Source organism: Jaculus jaculus, chromosome 2, assembly GCF_020740685.1.
Source record: "Jaculus jaculus isolate mJacJac1 chromosome 2, mJacJac1.mat.Y.cur, whole genome shotgun sequence".
Lineage (NCBI taxonomy): Eukaryota > Metazoa > Chordata > Mammalia > Rodentia > Dipodidae > Jaculus > Jaculus jaculus.
The window spans coordinates 190,460,628-190,465,873 of NC_059103.1; the positions used below are offsets into that span (position 1 = coordinate 190,460,628).

The 5,246-nt window shown below is 45.0% G+C and overlaps 1 non-coding gene across 1 annotated transcript; it reads left to right on the forward strand.

The window, feature by feature from the left end:
- The first annotated feature begins 1,929 nt into the window (after positions 1-1,929).
- Positions 1,930-2,116, forward strand: LOC123458893. The gene has a single exon (XR_006635843.1). It is a non-coding gene; the product is annotated as a U2 spliceosomal RNA (small nuclear RNA).
- The last annotated feature ends 3,130 nt before the right edge of the window (positions 2,117-5,246 follow it).

The following is a 5,246-nucleotide window of genomic DNA, read 5'->3' on the forward strand; positions in this document are numbered from 1 at the left end:
TGCACATGATTGTTGGGGGACGTCTGGAGCTCAGCTCAGCTATATGAAATGGGAGCAGAATGCCCACATTGTTAGTTCATTTCAACCATGAGCAAAAGCGTTCTTCCCATTCCTTAGAAATGACTCTGTCTATACCAACTACATCACGGATGAACTTGGGATGATGTAAACTCCTTCGTATGAAAGCAAGAACGTCCAGAAACAAAGCACACATTGGTCGGTCCAGCAAGTCTCGTGGGGTCAGACAATGGGAGTGCTCTGTCAGGGTTGAAATCACATGGTGGCAGTCCTCCCCTCTCCTAACCCCCCTGCCCCAAGGGAATTTCACTGCGACAATAAAATCAGTGCTCACCGGCTTCCTCCATAAGCTCCTTTCTTGGTGGGAGCATTTCTTCACAGTGAGTCCAAGTAAATTATGCTTCCTTAAAAAAAAATAAAAATAAAAATCCACACAGACTGGGATTTAGCATGCAAGGCTATTTCCTTTTTTGTCCTCCTCGCTGTTCATCATCCTTGACCACCAACTGACTTCGCCCCTCTCTTATCCTTTCCTTCCCCATTTGAAGTCAAAATCTGTCACGTTTCCTTATCAGCTTGGAGCAGCCTGTTGGGCACTTACCTCTCCCGGCTGCCCGGTGCAAGCGTGGATCTGAGGATGGGAGTGGGAGAAGGTCATCACGGAAGCACCGGGCCTCCTCCGAGAGGACTGGGGGACCTTGAGCGAAGGGCAGCTCCCAGGCAACAGAAGGATGCCAAGAGGCAATCCAAGGGGCCAGTGTGCACCCTGAGCCAGGGATGGAGCCAAACCTCACAGCGTAGTCAATAAGGGAGAAATGCAGTACAAGACAAAGAAGGATGGAAGAGGGCATGACACCAGCCACAATTTCTTCCTGTTCCACGTCATCTCAGGAATGTCAACCCATTAAATCACAGAATTTAAGCAGATACATCTTTTTTTTAAAAAAGAAATCTGTTTATTTTTATTTATTTGAGAGCAACAGACAGAGAGAGAAAGAGGCAGAGAGAGAGAGAATGGGCGCGCCAGGGCCTCCAGCCACTGCAAATGAACTCCAGACGCGTGCGCCCCCTTGTACATCTGGCTAACGTGGGACCTGTGGAATCGAGCCTTGAACCGGGGTCCTTAGGCTTCACAGGCAAGCGCTTAACCACTAAGCCATCTCTCCAGCCCATGCAGATACATCTTTATGCCTTTCTCTCTTTTTTGTGCTTTTAAAATTTTTATTTTCTATTTGAGATGGGGGGGGGTGTGAGGAGAAAGAGAGAGAGAGAATGGGTGTGCCAGGGCCTCTAGCCACTGCAAACTAACTCCATAGAACTCCATATGCATGTGCCACCTTGTGTATCTGGCTTATGTAGGTCTTCGAGAATCGAACCTGGGTCCCTCGGTTTTGCAGGCAAGCACCTTAACCACTAAGCCATTTCTCCAGCCCATATCTGTACTTTTACCAATGGTTTCTTTCAAACAGGAGAGTGTAGGAAATTTCCATGGTGCCTAAGTGTGCTTCCAACTCCAATAGTGTGTGTGCTAAACCTCACCCTCAGGCAAGTTCAAGTGCAGCCCCACCTCTAGGACACGGGAGAAGTCAAGGAGCATTCTCAGTGATGACTTCCTACCTTTTCCATCTCTGGATGCTTCTCCTTCTAAGGAGCACATTGGCTTATTAAGCTGTGACCTGTGAGCTTATGGCTGTTTATGCCTTTCTAATTGACTATTTTATCTTAGTTATGTCCATATAGTTGTTTCATCTTGCAAATGAAGACCATAGATAGACTCGTGTTGATATGCTCCTATGGTTTGACTTTTTTTTTTTTAGTGTTTACATGGTTTGAATTGGAGATGTCTCCTTAAAGCTGATGTGTTAAAGGGTAGGTTGCCAACCGATGGGTCTTTATAGAACTGGTAGGATCACTGCTTCTTGGCCTTTTGGCTAAGATCAAGTGTGGTATCTCTTCTTATCAGTTTAATATCTGATAATCCTCTATCTGAGGACAATACTTTACATGTGTTTTTGGAAGTAGGGATTGTAACAGGAGCTTGCTCTGTCTACCCCATGCATAGATGTATTTGAGCACCTCCAGGCATGATGCACCCTGTGAGAGGAATCGGGGCGGGGGGAGGCAAGAAATGGTTGGATCATGAGGGCTCTGACTTCATGAATGAGTTAATCTGTAGATGGAGTCATAACTTGATGGCATTATCATTGGTTGGTGGAGATTTAAGAGGTGGAGCCTGGTGAGAAGGTTGCTGGGAACGTGCATGTCTTTGGAGCATATCTTTTCTTTAATATGTTTTTTTTTTATTTTATTTTTTGAGGTAGAGTCTCACTCTAGTTCAGGCTGACCTGGAGTTCACTATGTAGTTCACTATGTAGTCTCAGGGAGGCCTTGAACTCACAGTGATTCTCTTACCTTTGCCTCCCGAGTGCTGGGATTAAAGGTGTGTGCCACTACACCGGGCTTTAATATGTTTTTTTGTTTGTTTTTTTTTAGGGCATGGTGGTGCACACCTTTAATCCCAGCACTCGGGAGGCAGAGGTAGGAGGATCACAGTGAGTTCGAGCCATCCTGACATTACATAGTGAATTCCAGGTCAGACTGGGCTAGAGCGAGACCCTACCTTGAAAAACCAAATATATATGTTTTTCTAATAATTTTTATTTGTTGGAGAGAAAGAGAAAGAGGTAGACAGAGAAAGGATATAGACAGAACCAGGGCCCCTACTGCAAACGAACTCCAGACACAGGCATCACCTCGTGTATCTGGCTTACGTGGGCCCTGGGGAATCGAACTTAGGGTCTTTAGGTTTGGCAGGCAGATGCCTTAATCTTTAAGCTATCTCACCAGCCCATAGAGGATATATCTTGACTTGGCCACATTCTTGCTTGTCGTTGTTGTTGTTGCTTTATTTTGTGATAGAGTGTCACATAGCCCAGGCTAGCCTCAAACTTGCTGTGTAGCTGAGAGTGACCTTAAACACTTGCTCCTCCTGCCTCCATTTCCCAACTGCTGAACTCCAAGTATGTACCACCATGACCGCCAGTTTATTATCTATCAAGCACCTATCTCACTAGGTACCTATCATCTGTTTATTTTTGGTTTGTCAAGACCGGCTTGTGCCATGTAGCCCAGGCAGGCCTTGAATATTTATATGTTATCCAGGCCAGCTTTGAATTCATGGGGATCCTCCTGTCTCAGCCTCCTAGGTGCTGGAATTATAAGCATAAGCCACCATACCTGGCTCCTCTCTGGCTCTGTTTCCTGGCCACCAGGAAGTGAGTAAATTTGCTGTGCCACCCTCATCCACCATGATATCTGACTTCACCACAGATACCAGCCAACCACGGAGGAACCTGAAACCGTGAGCTAAAGTCAGTCCTTTCTCCTTTAAGTTATTTTTCACATATATCTGTCACAGCAACAAAAAAAAACAATGCAAATACCCTATAATCTCTGGCATATAACTCTATAACAATTCACCTTGTATGAACTAAAGAGAGCAGGAAGCCAGGTGTGGTGGCGCACGCTTGTCATCCCGGCACTTGGGAGTTTGAGGCGGGAGGGTCAGGAGTTTAATGTCAGCCTCAGCCGTATACTAAGTTTGAGGCTAGCTTGGGCTATATGAAACCCAGAGGAAGGGGGGGGGGAAGGGAGAGAAGAGGGAGAAAGGGAAGGAGAAAGAAGAGGAGGAGGATGGAGGGACGGGGGTGGGGGGAGAACATGAGGATAAACATCCTAATTTGGGCAATTTCCTCCTAGAATGTGAAACGCACAAGAAAATGAAATGAGTTCCTGTAGCACCAGCCATTTTCATATTCGCCTTGTATAATACTTTTAAAGTCTCATGAAGTTGTTTTAAAATTAAATAAATTAGATAATTCATGTAAAAAGCTTAACACATATTTGGTATATCGATTGATAGTATCATTTTACTTATTATAATAAGTTTACAAGCCAGACACAGCGACACACACACTTGTAATCCCCACTCTTGGAAAGTAGATGCAAGAAGATTGTGAGTTTGAGGCCAACCTCAGCTACATAGTAAAAGCCTGCCTCCCAAAACTAGACAAAAGTGCATTATATCACTATCCCGTATTTTCAGCCAAGACTAGCTTGAAATGAAGTTGTGGCCACTGACTAGACATTGGCTCACCAATCCAGGAAGTGCATATTTCTCTGCTGTCTTTGCATCTGGGTAGGACAATGTGACTCCATTCCAGCGAATGGTATGTGGGTAGAAGTGATGTGTGCAAGGCTAACTATGAAATATCCTGTGAGATCTCACTGCACACTTCCTCTCTCCCCCTTACACAGCGCTTTGCATGAGGAAGGAGTCTGGGAAAGACTCCACCATGGGAAGAACTCGGATCCCCGAGTCACCAGTGGGAGAGGGAGAGCGCAGCGTGACCCTCATGAAGCCTGGTTGTAAGCGGAAAACAGACATTTATGTGTTGAGTCATCAAGACTTCCCACATTTCTTACGTAATCCTATTCTGATTAACATGTTAAGGAAATGGAAACCACATATGTACTTGTGTTTTTAAATAGCTAACAAATGAGGTAGAAAATTCCTTTTTGTTTTGCAGAGCTGGAAATCAAACCTAGGCAAGTTCTCTATCATGGAGCTGTAGGCACAGCAAGGCAGGAAACTCACACAGGAAACAAATATGCAAAATTATGTCCAATGTTTGGAGAAAAATTGCAAGCATCATTTTGCCAAGAAGGGATTCCAGGTTTGCACAGTAAAAGTAATGGCAGAGGACATGAATTAAGTGTTCCAGAAATTACATTTTCTATCAGTTTGGGGAGAAATAGCGAAGTCAATACTAAGACACAAGGTCCTAGGGGACAAACTGGGGTGAGTTATGAGTTAGGCAAGGGCTTTTGTAGACAAAAAAAAATTAGAAGGAGTGTTGAAGGGCCCCAGAGGTGAGGTGAATATCAGTAGAGCAGGAAAACAAATCATGAAGTAAGAAGCCAAACCACAGCAAGCAAGTGGATGTGTAGAACCCTGAAATTTATATCTCGAAAGGGGGCACAGAGCCGGGCGTGGTGGCCCACGTATTTAATCCCAGCACTCAGGAAGCGGAGGTAGGAGGATCGCCATGAGTTCAAGGCCACCATGAGTTTACATAGTGAATTCCAGATCAGCCTGGGCTACAGTGAGACCCTACCCCAGGGAAACAAAAGACAAGTAAGAAAAGAGGCACAAATGTGGAGTACAG